At 44.1% G+C, this 20,764-nt stretch overlaps 1 protein-coding gene across 1 annotated transcript in view; it reads right to left on the bottom strand.

The window, feature by feature from the left end:
- The window catches only part of LOC145405750 (uncharacterized), a 114,855-nt gene that overhangs the window by 1,510 nt on the left and 92,581 nt on the right, over positions 1-20,764 (bottom strand). The window lies entirely within an intron of this gene.

Here is a 20,764-nt window from a genome sequence, read left to right as displayed (position 1 = left end):
TCTGCAGGCCGTCGCATTATGAATATTAGAGCATGACCCGTGGTTTGCAGGGCCCTCCAGCATTCACCCGTGTTGACCCAGGACGCTGCCAGGAAAAGGGGGGCAAACATAACCTGTCACACGGGGCGAATGTTAAGCAAATAAGAGGGGGGGGGCGGGGCTCCCCATCCACCATTATCGTGAGGAGGATGGGGTGAGAAAATAATATCCTCCCTGTCGGGTGTTACTCAAATAGTGACAGTCGAACCACATAACTCCCTCCCTCATCATTTTCCTCCTCTTCCTCCTCCTTTACTTCCCTTCCTCCTCTCTCTCCTTTCCTGCATTGATCTACTCCATGTCCTCTCTCGTCCTTCTCTTCCCTTTCATCCTCCATCCTCACCTTGTCTCACATCTTCCCTCTTCTTTTCCTTCCTAACCACCGTACACCATTCCTTGCCTTTTCTTTCTGTCTCTCATCTGTTTCACCTTCCTCCCTCCGCACCTTGCTCTATTCATTCCTCTTTCTTTTCCTCGTTACATTGCGCCATTGTTTTGTATCTCCGTCTCCTCTGTTTCCAATTCCTCCACTCCTTCTCTTTCTCTCCTCTTTCTCAGTCCTTCCCACCTTGCTCCACTCCTTCCTTTCCCCTTTCTTCTTTTTCCTCACCTTGTACCACTCGTTCCCTTTCTCCTCCTCCTCTCCTCTCCCTCCCTTGCGTTTTAGCGGTCGATGGTGATATTTGACTAAGTAATATACATGCGTCCTGGCCTCCGGGGTCATCGTGCCACCTCGCAGCTGGGTAATGGACGCTCACCCATGTTCTCGTTGCCATAGCCTCCTTCCTAGCATCTCTTCACTATCGACCTGTTTGCCTTATATCTATCTATCTATCTACTGCCAGACGCCTTAATCTCGTAAGGGGTGGCCACAAACAATTCGCCTCCATGTCATCCATTCCCCCGCCATTTCACTGTCCTGCTTCCAGCTCACATCCCACTCTTTCATATAACTCTCCATTCCATCCCTCCATCTCACCCCCGGGCTCCCCTTCTCTCTCCTCCCCCCCTCCACATCACACGTATACACTCTCCTCGTTAGTCTCTCTCTCTCCATCCTCTCCACATGGCCAAACCACCTCTGTGTATTTCTCCTGAAGCTTTCTATCACATCCACATTCACATCACAACGCTCCTTCACTTCCTAATTTTTCAGTCTCTCTCACTCGCCATGTAACTCCACATGCTCCTCTCAAATAACTCATTTCCACTGCTCTCACTCTTGACTTGTGTCCATCCACCAAGGCCCAAACTTCACATCCATATTTTAGAGTTGGTATCACAATACTGTCATGCAGCTACTTTTTTACTTCCATGCTCACTTCCCAATTTCTTACCACTGCTTTCAAAGAACCAGCAACCTTTCTTCCTTGTTGTACCCTTTCAGTCACTTCACCCTCCAAACTTCCATCCGTTCACATCACACTGCCCAAATATTTAAATGGTCTCACATTTTCCATTTCCTCCTCATCCAACCTCACTGTACATTCAGTGACTTCATTTCTCTCGAAGACCATAACTTTACTCTTCCCTACATTCACCTTCAGATTCCGTTTCTTTCACCTTAATATTCTTTTGTATGTTATATCCACGTTCTGAGATGTTTACTGGAAAAGGTATTAGAGAAGGCAAAGAAGTTGTGTGCTGCCTTCATGGATCTGGAGACAGCATATGGCGGAATAGAGAAACAAGGAATGTGGAAGGTGCAAGACGTGAGTGAAGTAGATGGTAAACTGTTGAATGTTGTTTAGAGTATGTATGAGGGCGCTAAGGCTGCAGTGCGTGTGAAAGATGAAATGAGTTTTTTCTTATTTAGCTGTTGGACTTAAACAGGGATGTCATGTTGCCATGGCTGTTCAATATATATAGATAGATAGATAGATAGATGTAGATATATATATTACCTGCTCGTTCTTTCTTTGCTGCTAATACTGCACGGTATGGTTAGGTGAAGATTCACGGGAGCTGCAAAGCTTGATGAATGAGTCTAGAAGTGTGTGTAAGAAACGAAATCTAAAACAGAATGTAGGAAAGTTTAAAATCATGGTCACTGAGAGGAATGAAGTCACGGAGTGCGCGGTGATGTCGGATGGTTAAGAAAAAGAGAATGTGAGTGTCTTTAAATACTTAGATAATGAACGTTGGCGGAAATTTGGAGGATGAAGTGGATAAAATGGTACAATAGGGAGAGAGGAGAATGGCTCAAGGTTTACTGAGGGCAGTGATAAGGAATAAGAAAGTGAGCATGCAAGTAAAAAATCAAGACTTATAGCAGCACTGTGATCCCCACACTAACGTCCGGAAATAAAAATCAAGAATGAGAGGAGTGGGACTTAGTCTTTTGACAGGAACGTGACAAGGCAGGACAGAAGTAAGTGAAGGAGTGTTATGAATGACTAATGCCTCACTGACTTCAGCGCTGTATTTGAGAGTGCAAAAATAGATTCTTACCCGACAGAGGAGACAACTGAAAATCCATCCAGCAGTTATACTACGTCATACCGCTTGCCCATCAGTATATCTTGCAAGTCGGGTTCTCGTTCGTGGGATGCTTGTATTTGTGACCTTGGTATAGTATGAAGAGGTGTGAGGAAAATATTGCTGTCCATATATTCCTTTGTAGTTTATCGTTAAATGTTATTAGTGGTATTGTCAGAAATTATGATAGAAGGTAAACAAAAGCGCAAAATATTCGGAGGCCATTGAACGTTAAGCAGTGGCACAAATTGAGTTAAAATTTATTCAGAGCAGTGGAACTAGGCTGAATATATTTTACGGAATGTGGAGAAGCTGCCAATTACCAGGTCACAGGTGTCTGCATAATATAATCCTAGCCGACCCACGCTACAGCTCCTGCGGTGGGAAAGGACGATGAAGCGGCCAAGTACGATAACCCTCTCATGGTGAGGACATCCCTAGATCCTATTGTAGCCAACGCCAGGCGATTTAATTCGCTGAAAGTACAGTCAGAGGAGTCTAAGAGTAATAAGAAAAGATATATTCTTATTCTTGCTGCCTAGAAATGATTTTATTAAACTTCGGAGGACATTTTCTAACTGGAGGAATTAAAGACATCCATTACCGACGCCTCCAACACGAGAGGTCCCTCCTATGCTGAGTAAAAATCGTTTGGTAGCGGTGAGAGTGAGCTGCAAACGACGTTTGCGGACTGAAGGGGTTAAAGAGGTTAGAAAATGAGGTCCAGTACGAAGATGAAAGGAAAGCAATGAGAGAGAGAGAGAGAGAGAGAGAGAGAGAGAGAGAGAGAGAGAGAGAGAGATCGTGGATAAGGGAAGTGGCGATGATTCTACGTGAAATAAATAAACAAAGAGCATGAGGAAGAAGGGATGTAGCGATTTGTGGGCATCAAAATAGAAAAGGAAATAAAGTACCAGCGAGCGGAAGAAGTAAAATAGGTAAGGTGGGCGTTTAAATACCAAAGGAAATAAAGTAACCGCATGAGATAGAAGGGCAGTAGCAATACGTAGACGTAAAAACAGCAGAGAAGGAAATAAAGTAAGAGTATGAAGATGTGATGCATAGGCTTACAAGGAGCAAAGGAAATAAGAGCGTGAGAAAAAGATAATGCTGGACGTCAAAATATTAAAGGAAGCATAGTAAGAATGTAAAGTGATGTCTGGACGTCAAAACAGCGAAGGAAACAAAGTAAATGCGTGAAGAAGAAGGGAAGTAGATGGGGGAGCAGGGAGAGGCCATGTTCCCTAATTCACTTGTTTGCCGACAATGGGTGAAGGGGAGAGACGGACTGGATAATGTTTTGGTTACCAGCGGGCTCAGTTCTCATCCGTCTGTCCTTAATATTACCCCTCAAAAACAAAACACATAATAACTGGAATTGTTATCTTTCCCTTATCGAGGCTACAGGTGATGTGGCTTACAGTTTTACGCATTTGGCCTTGTTCGTTGCGTGTGCGTATGAACGATGACGGAAACAGACGAAATCGGATGGAAACGTTTCTCTCTCTCTGCCCCCTCCCTTCCTCTCCCCTCCCCTCCCCGTTCCTCCCCTCCCCTCCCCGTTCCTCCCCTCCCTTCCCCTTTCCTCCCCTCACCTCTCCTCTCCACTCTCTCCCTCTCCTCCTTCCCATCGTCCTGTGAACAAGTGGGGATGTGATCAATGGAACTGTTTGGCCTCGTCTGCTCTGCTCTGTCTGGGGTTAAGTGCTGCTCTCTGCTCTGCCTGTCTCTTACTCTCCACTGTCTGTCTCTCACTCTCTGCTCTGTCTTTCTCTCACGTTGTTTTGCTGTTCTTCACTCGCCCTTTCTGCCTCCTCCTCTTTGATCTATTTGTCTCTCACACTTTGCTGTCTGTCTTTCTTGCTCAAATAATGTGTGTCTGTCACTTTGTTTCGTCTGCCTCTCACTCTGCTGTCTGTCTCACGCTCTGCTCTGCTGCCTCACTCTCCTCTGTCTTTTGTTCTCTACCTTGCCTCTCTCATACTCTCTTGTGGCTATTTAGAGATCCTCCTTAGGACTTCAACCTTGCCTTCTTATTCTCATGCAAGTTGTAGGGAACCGATGGAGCTTGTCTTTCATAATAATATGTGCTTTTACATTACACCTCAGCAGTGCAGTACAGTTTTGGTCTATTCTTAACCCGTTTACATTGACATATATTTACTTTAATCCTACTCTCTTCAAGCTACCTGTATATTATTTACACAATTTACTTCACTGTAGGTTTAAAATAGGAAAGAATAGACATAGAATTAATTAAGCCTTGCAGTACATGAAGTTTTTTAAAAGCCGAATAAAACCGCCAAGAAGCAGCCAGAATTTATCAAAGTAGTGTCAGCTTAGTGAAGGAATTAATGCTTAGGCTTGTATGTGGGCAGTCAGGCATCTCTCTCTCTCTCTCTCTCTCTCTCTCTCTCTCTCTCTCTCTCTCTCTCTCCCCGAATAACCATAGAGTTGAATGTTTAGTATGTTTTTATATATGTTAGAAATTAACACAAGAGACACCGTTTAGAACAGGTAAACATTATTTTGCCTTATTAGAGAGAGAGAGAGAGAGAGAGAGAGAGAGAGAGAGAGAGAGAGAGAGAGAGAGAGAGAGAGAGAGAGGCTCACTTAGAGACACATAATGTAGGTTGTGACGAGAACGAAGCGATAAATTAAAGCGCAATTATATACCTAAATTATATGATAAACTGAATTAATTATGGGCTATTTTGAAAGCGAGTCATCAAGATATGTAGTACGACAGTTTTAGAGAGAGACAGAGAACAGAAAGACAGACAGACAGACAGACAGACAGACAGGCAGAGAAAGAGACAGAGACAGACAGACAGACAGACAGACCGTGCGATTGTTTAAATGTAAATAAAGAAAATGTACCATATGTTAACTAAAAGAGAGAGAGAGAGAGAGAGAGAGAGAGAGAGAGAGAGAGAGAGAGAGAGGAGGGAAACTTAGACATTCCTCTGTTTCCGGGAATCCTAACCGACACATTCCCGCCATCATTACTCCGAGATTAGTGACCCGCCGCCCAGAAACACCCCACCGACTCTCACTCCCTCCCTCCCTCCCTCTCGCGCTCCTTTTCTTGGCCCCATCCTCCACTGCGTACTTCTCTCTCTCTCTCTCTCTCTCTAGTTTACTCCCCCAACTCCGTTTTCTTTGTAAAATTAAAGGATATCTGAAATTATTATTATTATTCTTTTTTTGCCAAGAAAATAGCTGGGCGGTATCAGCGTCATTAGCACACTATACTCTTTTCACTTTAACTTGGCCTGAAATTGCCATCTCTCCACCTTGGCTGTGATGCTAGTTACGAAGAAGTGCTATGGGAACGTTGTCTGGCTGTAGTATTGTCTTATTCTTTCACTGGGCTTCATGGAATATGCTGCTAGTGGAAAAAAATTTGGGCCAAGTTAAGGTGAACGACTTGTAGAACTTGAGGTGGCTGGGGCTCGTAGAAAGGAACAGTAGATGGTTACCTTTTCCCTCTCCTGTTCCTGTTAGCAGTACTCAGTTACATAGATCACACGTCCATTCTGTCATCTAGGAAGCCTTTGATATTCTGGCTGTATCGAGAGTTACATAAAAAGACGTGCCCTTAGTGAATGGTTTGATGATTTTTGCTTAGCCGCGTTATGTTGTGTTTACTAGTTAATAATTATTGTTTGTTGTGTATCTTGTTTAATTGTTTACTCTTCACTGATTAATATTTGTCCACAGTTGCTGAAAAATTACAGCAGTATCTACAAACAGTTGGCCATCCTTTATAGTGCGAAGATAAAAATAGAAAAACAAAAGAAACACGTGAATGTTAAGTATGCGACGCGTGTGTAAGTGGAGGGGCTCAGAGTGTACCGGGGCCTTTCTCCACGACGGGTCACGAGGGGTTCATTGTCACTGTCTTGGGTGTAATTCCAGTGAGGCTCCAGCTCCCCTCAACACACCGCCCCGGGACGCACTGGGTGGAGGGGGAGAGTGAGAGGGAAGAGGTGGGGAAAGTGGTGGTGAGGAGGGACTGAGGGGATGAAATGGGGAAGGTGCTGGTGATGAGGGAGTGAGGGGAAGAGATGGGGAATGTGGTGGTGATGAGGGAGTGAGAGGAAGAGATGGGGAAAGTGGTGGTGATGAGGGAGTGAGGAGAAGAGGTGGGGAAGGTGGTGATTATGAGGGAGTGAGGGGAAGAAAGGGAGAAGGTGCAGTTGATGGGGGAGTAAGTGGGAAATGTGAGACAGTACTTATGGATATGGAGAAGCGAGGGAAAGAAAAGTTGAGGAGAAGGGGAATGGGGAAGGTGTGGGAGTGGGAGGGAGGTGGGAATTTAGGAGAAAACTGGGGAAAGAGAGGGGAAAAGGGAAGACAGGGAAGTATTAGGGGGAAATTAGAATTATAGGAAAGGGAGGGGACAGGAGATGGGGAGGACAGGGTGATGGGGGAAATGAGGGTGTATCTGAGAAGGTTAGAAAATACCTAGGGTACAAATGAGGAAAGTGAGGGAGATGAGGAAAATGAGGAAATATGGGGAGATCAAGAAAGAGTAGGGAAGGGGGAGCAGAAGTAGGGCACGAGGGTTAGTGAGGAAAATGGGGAAGAGGCGGGAGTAACAAGGAAGTTGAGAGAATGATAGAGATGTGAGGGAGTAGTTATAGAAATGGGGAAGGCAGGGAACAGTGAGAGGGATTAGAGATAGTGAAGAGGGAAAGGAAAGTGGAGTTCGAGGGAGGTAGGGACGAGTAGTAGGGTGTGGATAAAAGTGTTAAGATATGGGAGAGTAGGGATGTGGAAAGATGAGGATGTAGTTAGGGAGATGAGGAAGCAGCAGAGGAAAACTAACTGGGGGAGGGAGATGATGAGGAGTGGTAGGAGGTGGGGAGATGTGTAGAAGGGGAGACCAGAATGTAGTAAGACAGATGGGGAAATAGTAGAGGAGAGAGGAGAACATCAGGTAAAATGTGAAAGGTGGAGAGTAGGTGACGGGAGTATCGGGGTAGGTGAGGGAGCAGGAGAAATGGGAAGAGAAGTGTGTAGTATAAGAACACTGGAATGAATGCAAAGAGAATTTGGGTGGGTAAAACATTAAATAAAGGACATATAGAGGGAACCAGTGAGATTATATTGGAGAAATGAGACGCAAAATGAATGGTTTAGTTGGGCAGGAGAGTAACCTGAGAACCAGAGAAAGATAACGGGGGTGAGCTATGCGTATGGAAAAGATATATAATAAAAGACAGTAAGGATAATGGGAATATAATGGAGAAGAAACAGTGGCAGAACTAGGGCATCCGTATATAATGTTAGGAAATTGGAATTACGAAAATGATAGCGATGAAGTGGCAAGAGAGAAGCAGGTGTTTCTCGTTTTGTGTGTGTGTGTGTGTGTGTGTGTGTGTGTGTGTGTGTGTGTGTGTGTGTGTGTGTCTTACACACACACACACACACACACACACACATGCATCTTCCCTTCTCCCACGTACACACATACACCTACCCTCCCCACAAACACACACATGCACCTTCCTCCCCCCCCCACACACATGCATCTTCCTCCCCCCCCCACACACACACATGCATCTTCCTCTCCCCCCCCCCCACGCACACACACTCCACTTTCCTCGTAAGCGTAAACGCCAGAGCAGATTAAGAACAGCGAAAATTATTAGTTTGTCTGCGTTAATATTGATGCCGCTGTTATTAATGTGATTAGAGTTCTCTGTGACCGTCAATCAGCCCCACTCAATTCGCTTACCCCCGCTCATTCCGTATTTAATATTTCGTAACACACGGCACCGACTAACTAATTTTAACTCCTTCGGCACGAGGACTTATTTTTTAGCTATTTTCAGATCTTTTTTTCCTTTCTTTTTAATTCTTACTGTTTTTACACGCCTTTTATGATTTATTGTCATGGTTTCTAAATGTCCCTTTTTTCCCTCCCTTTTTTCTCCTTTAAAGTTTTTTCCCCATTGTAACAATGATGATAGCACATTGCTGAAGAGTACACAGTGCACCATGCTTGTATGTATGTATGTATTTATGCATGTATGTATGTATGAATGTGTTTATGTAGGGGTCGGCCTGTGTGTGTATGTATGTATGTAGGTATGTAGGTAGGTGGGTAGGTAGGTAGGTAGGTTGCGGGCTTGTGTATGTATGAATGTAGAAACCGGCTGCACGCACATGGCATGAGTGAGGGGCTTACTATACACGTTTAAGCTGTTTCATTGATCTTGATTACAGAGCCAAGGAAAGCCATGTCTGATCACCATGCCTATACGACTCCATTCTCATTCAGCCCCTGGGGGGCGCGGTAGCACAGTGGTAGCGCGCCGGACTCGTAATCAGGGGATTGCGAGTTCGAGCCTCGCCCGGGCTGCCGTGCCGGGAGTGGTAGCTCGCTCCTGTAACCCTAGCGGGGCTATATAGTCCAATACAGGGCTTAGCTCGGGGGATCTCCATTTCTCCCATTTTTTCATTCAGCCACTGCTTATGTACCAAAAAGCGGAAACGGGGAGTGGTGGTTTATAGATGGGAAGGTAAAGTGATGTAAAGCAAGTGAGTGAGTGAGTGAGTATGGGAGTTTGAATAATCTAGCACCGAATTCATGGCACTTCTTGAGCTTAAGTTTATAATCATTTGCTTATGCTTTTATCGTAACTTTGTGAATGGAGGACACCCGTAATTTGGTGTATGGGAGTTTTTTCTTTTTAATATGTTTTTCCTTCCTCTGCCCATCTTCCAGTTAAAAAAGAAACTCAATAAATCTACCCAGCACTTTATTCCCAAACTAAAAGTGAATAATAACGTGAAAAATTCGACAAAACTAAATTATTCCTGGCAAAAGATTACAGATATTGAGAGCTTATTGTCGTAAAAATTGGCTAAGATTTTATAAGAATCCCTTTCCTGATAGACGGACAGACAGAGACAGATAGACACAGATAGATAGAAAGATAGATACAGTAGATAAATAGATAGGATAGATAGATAGACTGACAGACTTTTATTACACTTCCTCCTCTCTCAGTTCTTACCCTACGCATTTTTCATGTCCCTTATCCTCTCTTGTTTTTTCCTTTCCTCCCAGGGCTCATGCCACTCTTTCATCTTTTTTTATATTCTCTTTTCATTTCCCTCTCGTTTTCTGTTGTTTTGTTATATCTACTCTTCCATTTTGCTTTTCCTTTTTGCTTCAGTTCTAATCTTTCTCCTTCCCTCTTCCATTCACCTTCTCCCTTCTTTCCTTCCTCTTTTAATCTCCTTTTTGCATTCCCTTTTCAACCCTCCCGTTTGCTGTCCTACTTTTCAGAGTTTCTTCCAGTTCTTCTCTCATTTCATCCTTCCTCATCATTCTTACTTCTTTCCCCCTTTCATGTCTCCATAATTCTACTTCATGAATCTCATTTCCTCCCTCTTCTAATTTATTTTCCTCACTTACTAAACTCGCTGTTTCATCTTTCTTCTACTATTATTTTTTCCTCCCATTTATATTTCTTTATTCTTCCTTCTCTCTTTCCTCCTTCCTCTACCCCCTGTGTTCCCATATCTCTTCAGCTGCTCTTCTTACCTTCATCTTCTCTTTTTCCTTATTTTCTCCAATTTGTCAGTGTCTTCTTTTCGTTTCTCTTACCTTCCTTCTCTCTTCCTGTGTAGTCCTTCTCCTCCATTCCCACATCCTCTCCGTATCGCTGTTTCTCTCCCAGCCTCTTTTCCATCCAGTTCTACCCACTTTCTCTTCTTCTACGTATCTTTTTCTCTCCCTATTCCTCTGTGCTTCTTCAACTAAAGTTCCTGACCCTTTTTATTTTATTTTTCCTACCCTCTTCTTCTTCCTTGTTTACTTTCTATCTTCGCTTTTTTTTTTCCTAACCTTTCTCTTCGTTTCCTATTTCCTTCTTTGCCCCGTCGCCTCCAATTGCCCCCACCTTCTTTATCTCTTGTCCTTCTTCTACTCTCTTTTCCTTCCCCATGTGCTCTTTTTTCTTTCCTCTCCTGCCTTGTTTTCCTTCCTCCTCTACCTCCCTTCTTTCCTTCTGCCCTTCTGTTTCCTCCCTCATTCGTCACTGATCCTTCTCCCTCAATCTCCTCTCCCTCCATCAGGCCCTAACTTGACACCCTCATCCACAACAAATATCTCTGCCCACAATTACTGTCTTGTGGCTGCTCCATTTCTTATTTCATCAGTGTGTGTGTGTGTGTGTGTGTGTGTGTGTGTGTGTGTGTGTGTGTGTGTGTTTTTCGTTCGTTTTGTTGTGTTACTGATGAATTGTTTAGAGTTTTGCTTGGGGATATTGATGTTTAAATTGTTTCTTGAGTTCTCTCTCTCTCTCTCTCTCTCTCTCTCTCTCTCTCTCTCTCTCTCTCTCTCTCTCTCACACACACACACACACACACACACACACACACACACACACACTGAGAAATACGAATCTAAATTAAGTTGTTTTATACCCTTTTATCTCTTTCTGTCTCACCTCGCTAACTGTTTCTCTTTTTCTTCTTCCTGGCATCATCCATTAATCTCCGGCTCTGATTTTTTTTCCCCTCTCTCTCTTTCCCCCTTTTGCGCCTCCCATTTTCCTTTCTCTCTGTGTGTCATAGTTTCTTTCACCCTCGGCCCCCCCCCCTCCATCTCCTTCCTCTCTCTCTCTCTCTCTCTCTCCCCCACAGTCTTTCTGAGATGAACCAGAGTCCAATCTTCTCTCAGGGATTGTTAGGATTAGACCCTCACTCGCCTCCCTCACTGGACGCCACTTGGGGGACGGCCAAGAGAAGGGAAGGGGAAAGTCTGAGGTTTTACATGTAAGGTCAGACTTTCTGTGTTTCTGTGAAGGTTATTGCAGTTTCCTCTACCATCTCTGTACCTCCTTTGACTTTCTAAACTTTAATCCTTTCTCCTTTTTTTTTTTTTATCTTTTCAATTGGGGTACGACCAGGAGACGGGAAGAAAAAAAATGTGTGAGATATTGTATGCACCATAAGACTTTCTGTGTCTTTACCTGAGTCCTGTTTGGTATCAGTTTGTTTTTTCTATTGTTTCTTTACTTTTTGCTCCCACTTTATTTCTCTCCTCCCACTTATCTTTACCTCAACCTGTGAAAGGGCCGAGAGGAAGGAAGAGGAAAGAGGAATTGAGGTTTTTTTAGTGTACTGTTTAACTTTCTGTCTCTGTGAGCGTTATTCTGATTTGCAAACATTTTATACCACCTCTGTATCTCCTGTGGCTTGCTGTTCTCCAGTTCCTCCTACTTTTCTTTACCTTTCCTACTTGGGGTGTAGTCAAGAGGGAGGAGAGAAGAGACTGCGGATGTACAGTACCTTTGTAGTGTATATGTGTTTGCCTGAATTATGGTTGGCTTTATATCTTTTCCATAGCTTCTTTGATTATGGTAGTCCGTTTCAGCTTCATAGTCTGTCTTCCATTGCAGTTTTCTTACAGTCTTCATATATTTTTCAACTTTTTATCCTCCCATTCCTTCTTTACTCAGCCTCCTCGACCAGCGGGAGGGATGAGAGGAAGGAAGAGAAGAAGGGTCCGAGGTTTTATATGTACGTCAAACTTTTTCTTTGTGCTTGCCCGAGCTCTGTTTGATCTTAAATATTTTCTAGCTTCTCTGATTTACTTTATGCTTCCACTTTATATTCTATCTTCCCATTTATTTTTCTCTGTCTTCTTTGTTTGGGAACAGCTAGACGGGGAAAAAAAATTAAAAAAAGAGCCTGTTTTCTGTGCTGTCAGACTTTTATGCATTTCTTTTGGCGTTATTTTTTCCACTTTACTCCATGTTTTAATCTAGCTTTTCTCAATTTTTTAACACATTTTTGTACTAAAACATTCGACGATATAGTCTGTACGTCTCCTTTTCGTCATTTAATGGGTACAATTGTTTCAAACTTTTCTCTGCTTTTTTGTTGACCTCTTTTTTGTCTTTTTTCAGTGCTGTCACCTTCAGTCATGTGTGTTTACGTGCCTTCCTCCTCTTCCTTTTTCTCTTAACCATCTCTACATTGGAGAGAGTGTAGAGGAGGAGAGAGAAGAGAAAATTCAGGTTACGTATCACCCTTCTGTCTTCATCTACCGTATTTCTCTTTATCTTTTAAATTTCTCACCCATGCTCTTTCCATCTTTCCCTCTCTACTTTTGTCTGCCTTCCTGTCCTCATCTTTCTTCTTCCACTTTTCCGTATCGTCTTTTCCTCTTGTTTTTACTACCATTTCTTTCTTCCCTCCTCTTGCCTTCTTTCTCTTCCCATTTTTCTCGACTTTCCTTTCTATTAAATTCTCATTTCGCTTTTCAATGCCACATTTTCTTTTACCTACTCCGTTTACTTTTTTTTCCCCTCGTCTCCTTCTGTAGTAATTTAACGTCTTCCTTCTTGCCAATGACCTCATCTTCATTTTCTTTCTTTTTATTTTTTTTTGTGCTTATTGTCATACTGGATTAACTTTTTCAGTATGGTGACCTTTCTTTCATTCATGCTAAGTCCGGCGATTTTATCTATTTCAAGGAAGGTCTCTCCTACTTTCAACCCGACGGCGTCTTTCTTACGGTAAGTAAAATCGTCTGACGGTAGGAAGAATAACGAAACACATCCTCGAGCTGTAAGAGTCAAGCCATATTTCCTCAACCATATATATATAGATAGATAGATAGGTAGGTATGTAGATAGATTGATAGATAGATAGATAGATAGATAGTTACTGATGGTGTTATTCGTGGCGTTCTTCTAATAGTGTACAGGTAACCTTGGAGGTTGACTGCAAAGGGTCATTAAGGGTACTCTATTTTTATTGCGATATGAAGCTACGTCTGCGCCTACTTTTCCATGAGAATTATGTATTGGTCTTTGAAAACGCGTATGTATTTTGTACTTTTTTTTTCGTACTCATATAACTCCACATTATAAGCCTAAGAAAAATATATAAATTCTTCGTACAATATGCAGTTAAGAATTATAATGACACGTGTCGTGAAAAACAGTAATTTAAAATAAAAGTTGCATTATATACTTTTACCTCTCAAAACGTTTGGATCTCGGAGCAGGTCCTGGTTTACCTGAGAGAGCACCTCCCGGCCGGCACCTTCCACAACACAGCCATTCACCACCCCACAGCCTGCCCCACCCCCCGCTGTGCTCCTGTCACTCCAGGTGCGAACATCCTCGGGAAATCTCCTTTACCGCACGCAACCCTGCCACCCACACTTTGTCTATATGTCCTCCCTCACCCTTACCTCCCTTAACCTTCCTTACATTCCCTACTGCATACTTTCCCACGTCTCAAATCTTCACTTTGTCTTTGCTTGCTTTCACCTATACCCCCCCGTTCCTCTCTTACCCGTTATCCTGCCCTTTGTACCCAATACATAACTGACTCAGAATTCCATCTTATTCTCCATACTTTACTCACTGTCATCCCCTGCACCGGCGCATTTCACTTGTCCTTTTCTCTTTATCGTACTCCAACTTGTCTGCAACTTCTTACGCTGTTGTTTTTATTTGCTACTGTATCCTACCACCCACTTACCCTGTCCTGCCTACGTTGGCCATCTCTCGGCATCATCCATCATCAACACCGATAACTATTCTTCCACCTGCGTCTAGTATCTCCCTACATTCTCTGTCTTTTCATCTGCATTATCTGCCCAGCCCCAGCATACTTTATCCTGCCATTTTCACCTTATAACCAACCACTAATCTTTTCACGGACTTATAAGCTCTCTGTCCTAACACCCATTACTCTCGTTCATGCCGTCATCTGCACCTCACAGCCTCATTATCTGTCGTGTATTTGTTCCCGCACCCCCTGTCCCAGTATACACGTTTTTTTTTTTTTTTTCCGTCACCCTACAACCTCCTTTCTCCCACTGACTCTATGCTTGTCACCCTGCTGCCCACACTGTCACTCTGCTACTCATACCCTTTGCCCACAGTGTCCTCTCATACTGTCCACACTACCACCCTATTAAACATACAGCTTCAACTCTCAGTGTCGTCTTGCTGCTACAGAACACTCATACTTTACCAATGCAGTCACTGTGCTACAAGAATAATCACCTCACTGTTTGCCGTGCCACTCCGCAGCACATAATCATAAACATACTGTACTCTTCCCACGCTTTGTCCTGTCAGTTCGCTACAAACACACATCCTCTGCCCACATACATTGCCACTGTTATACACAACCCCTACCTACACTGTCATATCATTCTACCAAATATACCCACTACCTAAAGTGAGGTTCTTCTTCTACCTATACTGTTATCCTGCAATACAGTATATCCTCTGCACACAACACACATTGCAAACTGCCCTTGCACTCTACTGCACTCACCCTCTGACCACGCCGTGTTTCCTTCCTACACTCCACACTGTTTACACACAGTCATTACTTACACTGCCCTATCATTCCACTACACACACACACACACACACACACACATATTTTACCCACACTTTTCCCCGTCACTGCACTAAATACGCCTTCCACCCACAGTATCCCTATCCTATTAACCCACAGTCTACACACAACTTTGCTTGCACTACCCTGTCACTCCACGACACACACATTCATGTTACCCACACTCTGCCATGTCATCACGCACACACACACACACACACACACACACACACACACACACACACACACACACACACACACACACACACACACACACACACACACACACACACACACACACACACACACAGTACCCACACCCTCCCGCCACCCACGTCCCGCCTTCCACCACCACTCGTGTTTACGCCAAAATTCCGACGGGCTTAGGGCCAGAAATGGGTAAAAGCTGGTTCAGATCTACCCAGCTAATACCGCCCGTTCACGCCCAGAGCCTCCCTCACTCTTGCTGTTATTTTTGCCTGTCTGTGCCGCCGACCGATGGGGAATTTGCATATTTCACTTGTTTTGAGGGGGGTGGGCTCAGGGGCTAATAGTTGTGTGTGTGTGTGAGTGGGGGGTTGTGTGTGTGTTTGTGTGTGTGTGTGTGTGTGTGTAAATCTCATGACTCTTAAATCCGAGGACGTCGTTTTTATAGTATAATTGCTACCTCGTAAAGTTTGCATTCAGCTTATGAAAAAAAAAATAAATAAATAAATAGCTAGAGAAGTCAGATATAGCCTTAATTAACCCCTTCACCATTAAAGCTCTTTGCTAAGTTCAATAAAATCTACTTGAAATAGGAAGATCAAAATAAAAAAACGGCATCGGACTGAAAGAGTTAAGTAATTTAGCCTGGTTGTTAATAGAAATGTTATATTGCACTTAAACATGCAAAGTAGCATCGTGTGTTTGTGTCTGGTTTGCATGAAATATTAGATACTGTCATTAAACACCTGGCGTGTGTGTGTGTGTGTGTGTGTGTGTGTGTGTGTGTGTGTGTGTGTGTGTGTGTGTGTGTGTGTGTGTGTGTGTGTGTGGCAAAAATGGGATAGCATAGATAATGGAACGGATAGATGTGACAGTTGCAGAAAAGATGAATTAGAAAATGCACATGTAACTTAGACAGTAATTACAGGTATCATTTTGAGCCAGACGAAAGAGAGAGAGAGAGAGAGAGAGAGAGAGAGAGCTCAGATTGAATGGGTTACCTTAGAAATCTACCTGTTTCAAAGCCTGACCGCGAATATCTTAATACTGCAGGCTAAAATTTTGAACTGTACACAGACAAGGGGAAACAAGTCTAAAAGTTACAGAGAGGCGTGATTAATGCTGCCCGCGTTGGCCATTATGTGTATATTTAATTTCCAGTTCAGTTTTGGGCCTTTTTGTGAGTTTTCTGGGTTGCTCTGTATGGGAGCCTCACCCTACATGCCACACTTTGTAAATTAACACATTTTCCTCCCCAGCTGAAACGAACAAATGATGTCTTTACGAGTATTTAATCAAAACCTCCTCTGCTAAAAGCCTCGTTCGTTTTGCATGCGAGGGGCAGCCCGTGGCAGGGAAGAGGCAGGGGAAGTGGCAGGGGAAGAGAGAAGAGTAGTGGCAGGGAAAGGACAAAGAGGTAAGGGAAGTGATAGGGGAAAACGCATGGGAAGTGGTAGGAGAAGAGGCAGGGGTAGTAAAACGAGAAGAGGCAGGGAAAGCGGCAGGAATCGAGGCAGAGGTAGCGACAAATGAGTCAGAGGAAAGCGATAGGGGAAGAGGCAGGGGAAATGGCAGGAGAAGAGACAAGGAAAGAAGCAGGGGAAGTGATAGCAGAAGAAGCGGGGGAATTGGCGGGAGTAGAAGGTGACATTGAAAGAGGTATAGGGAAGTGACAGGGAAAGAACCAAGGGAAGTGGCAGGAGCAGAGGCAGGGGAAGTGGCAGGAGTAGATGCAGAGGATGTGTCAGGGAAAGAGAGAGGGCCGGAGTTGGGAATGGGAAGATAGGAATCATGCATTTTATATTTAAACTCTTGTATCCAGAGTACTCTATTATTATTATTATTATTATTATTATTATTATTATTATTATTATTACTATTTATCCAGCTTAAGGGAGTTTTTTCATACTGGATGACTAGAAATTTTTTAACTTTATAAACCCCCATCACTTCTTTCGGTCCAACCTTAGCTAAATAAAACCGTCAACAGATAACAAGAATAAAACCAAAAACTACCTCAGTGGACTGCAAAGGTTAAGGATGTATGCGTGCTGATCATTATTGCCAGATAGTAAAAGAGCAAAAAGCAAAATTGTTGGCAGGGTAATCTGACACCCTCATTAGCTAAATAAGAACTTGTGACAGTCAAATCAAAGTGACTTCAGACAGGTTTGTCCGGATTCTGCGTGGATTTTTTTTTTTTTTAAATACGCAAAGGGATAATGTTGCCTGTGTATGTTTTGTAATTTGCTGCATGATTTAAGGCTACAGTCTCAGTATTTATAGTTATAATTAAACACAGGATTCTACAGTTGCGGGCTCATGAAATAAAGGATCCCGTGTTAGTGTCTACACAGATGCTGGGTCTCTTGTGGCCGACGAGTTAAGGTAGGGATGGGGGGAGTCGAAGCAGGTCAGGGTAGGTGGGGATGAAGTTGCTACCACTCTTAGTCTCCCTTTGGTGTAACTAGGCAGCAAGATGCAACCCAGTACTTTTGTGTTCGGCTCAGTTAGTTTCTCTGTTTTATATGCCCGCAGCTGTACTAGTTTCTGCTCCACGATGCCCTGCTGTGAGCAACACGAAGGACACACCGCGCCAGTGAAGCGATCAGTTGTCTTGATTTCAAAGTTCCCTAATTGCTAAAATAAGAGAAGTATATATTTTTTTCTTTTAGGTAGAGCAGGTTTGAGCTCATATTTTCGTCGGCCAAGAAAGATCCCTAGCACTTCTTCCTAACCAGTTTATTTTGTGATACGGCCGGTTAATATCTTTTTGTGGCATTTGGACTGATCAGCTATTTCAGGTCAGGTGCGGGTAAGGGGATGAGTCTGTTATGATGTGGCAGGGGTAAACCAGCTCTGCTGTCGGGCCCCGCTGTGGATGTCACTGATTGCATTGCGCAGTTGACCCTTGTGCAGTGTGGTGCGGTGAGGATCAGTCCGTTCTCCCCTTTGGGGCTAAGATGCGAATGAATGTGTTTGAATGGATGAGTAAATGGGGAGTGTGTCGTCCTGTCTCGACTACCTCCCTTTCCTTGGGGGAAGCAGCCTAGGTATATAGATAGATAGAATATTGAGAAAGTCTGCATTAGACTAATTTCATTAACATAGAGGCGCGTAGTATTGTACAATAAGCAAAATAAAAATCATAGGAAGACGAGTTAGAGACCTTCGTTATCCGAACGTGAACACAGAGTTTGGTGTTGTAACTTTTGAATATACAATTTTTCATATGTGGAGAAAATTCTTCCGCATTCAGTTGTGTTGTGTGAGGTGGCGTGTCGTCTCAAGGAAGCGATCACCACCGCTCGTGACGCACTTCTCCCGCTCCCTCGCAAAGTTCACGAGGAAGAAGTTTAGCGGCTTGTTCCTGATCATAATGGAGCCGCCGCCTGTTCTTGGCCGGATACTCTTAATTTCCTGAGGCGGCGCTGACGTCACACTATCACGCAACACCGTAACTCCGCCCCAGGACACGCTCCCCGTCTTTCCGGGCGGGATTTCCTGACCCACTGATTTGGTTGGTTATTCCTCATGTTATTGTGCGTCTGATTTCCCGCCCAGGCAAGAGTTCCACCTCTTTCTCAACTTTATCTTGACGGAATGCCTCTGCCTTACAACAGTTTCACCATTTTACCAATATAATGTTCCTGCCATACGCCTGCCATGATTCGAGTTCCAACCCTTTTCTAACTTGAACCTGGCAGAATATCCCTACCTTTCACGCACCATCGCCGAAGGTCCACCATTGCTTTAACCTGATAGTGACGGAAATGCCCTGCCTTACACGTGACACGATATAGTTCCACCGCCTTTTATTTGTTTGTTTTTTTAATTGATAGTGACAGTTTACCTCTACAGTACCTCTACTTGACACGTGCCATTACAAGAGTTCCACCCATTTCCTGGCATGATGGTAACAGAATGCCTTAACCTTACAGGCGTGATTAAGCTGAAAATATTTAAGGCTTGAATTATAAATAATTGCATGTGTGGTACATTTAGCTGCTCACGTTGCTAATAGATTTACTTATAAGATTTTCTGGTTCCTGACGCTTTACCCGACGAACACTGTGCTGTTGTCGTGGAAAATTAGGGATTAAATGCTGGTACTGATATTTTTTCTTATATTCCATGTCTCAGCGTTTTTTTTAAGTTTGCAATATTCTTTTTACCTGCATTAGCGAATGATTAGTAGGTTAAGATAATCCCTTTTTATTATAATTTTGATTTGGTAGAGCTACTTGATGCAAGTGGTGTAAGTAGAGGACGGCGGTAGTGATAATGAATGGTGTTGGTGGTGGTGGTGTTAGTGGAGGGTGGTGGCTGTGATGATAGGGGTGGAAGTAGTGAGAGTGGAGACATTAGTGGTGCTATGGGTAGTGCGGACTGAGATGGTGATGATAGTGGTAGAGATTTTAAAACTTGAAACCCTGGCAGTAATTGAAAGGGTAGTTGGTAAAGACAGTGGCAGTGGTGGGGCTCGTGACAACGGTAATGAGAAGTTGACGGTGGTGGTGGTGGTGGTAAAAGATGGTGTAATGATTGTGGTAGTGGCATGCGTGGCGGGAGGATGACAGTTGTGATGACAGTAGTGGTAAGGATGACAGTGGTAGTGTCAGAACAATATATAGTATAGGTAGTGTGGTGGTGACAGGTGGTAAGAGGGTGTCGTAAGTGGTGGCAGTATTGATATAGATTGGAACAGTGGTGGTGCCAGGGATGTGACAATGTGGGCGGTGCGGTAGTGGCAGACGTGGTGAGAGGGTGACAATGTTGGTGGTATTAATGGTATACTTGGTGACAGTGGTAGTGGCAGAGATGCTGGACGGTAAGAGCAGTGGTTGTTGGTATGGGCTGTGAGGTGACAGTGGTGGTAATGTTAGTGGCTGTAACGAGGGTGGTGACAGAGGAGATGAAAGGGTGACTCTAGCGATGAGGACAGTGGTGGAGCTGGGTGCAATGGTGAGGGAAACTGAACCGAGGGGAGGTAAGCAAAGTGTTAGCGGTAGGAGTGCAGTTTGGAGAGAGAAAGTACTTTGATAGTGGCAGAAGTGATGTGGTGATAAGTGTTTCGAGAGGGTTGGTACGGAGAGAGAGGGGGCAGGAATGGTGGTGGGTGGATGAATAGATGTAGTATTAACGGTAGGGGGGATTGGTGGGGGGTAGACTTTGGTTACGGCAGAAGTGGTGGTGGGGAATGGAGATGGGTATGACGGGGAGGTGGTAGGAGGAGAGGGGGGCAGGGATGGAATGAGTAGATAGTGTTATTAGTGGGGGGGGGGTGAGAGGGAAGGGATGGTCACTTTGTTTGCGGCAAACGAGGTTGAGGTGGAGATAGATGTTGGGAGAGAGGGAAGAGGGGGTAGTGGGAGGATGTTAGGAGTAGGGGGGGAGTGTTAGGAGTAAGGGGGTGGATGGACGGGAAGGGGTAAGCAGGTTGGTTGCGGCAGAAGTGGTAGGGGTGGAGATGAGTGTTGGGAGAGGGGGGGGGTGAGGGCAGGGGTGGTTTGGGGTGGATAGTGCTAATTGTAGGGAGGGGCGAGGGAGGAGGTTGGCACTTTGGTTACGGCAAAAGTGGTGGGGATGTAGATGATGTTGGGAGAGGGAGAGAGTGGGGTAGTAGCAGAGGTGGAGATGGGTG

The sequence above is a fragment of the Coenobita brevimanus genome, chromosome 68 (assembly GCF_032717465.1).
Source record: "Coenobita brevimanus isolate Jiangsu-jjx chromosome 68, ASM3271746v2, whole genome shotgun sequence".
In the NCBI taxonomy this organism is placed as follows: domain Eukaryota; kingdom Metazoa; phylum Arthropoda; class Malacostraca; order Decapoda; family Coenobitidae; genus Coenobita; species Coenobita brevimanus.
The sequence above is the reverse complement of the archived record's forward strand: the minus strand, read 5'-3'. Positions and strand labels throughout refer to the sequence as shown.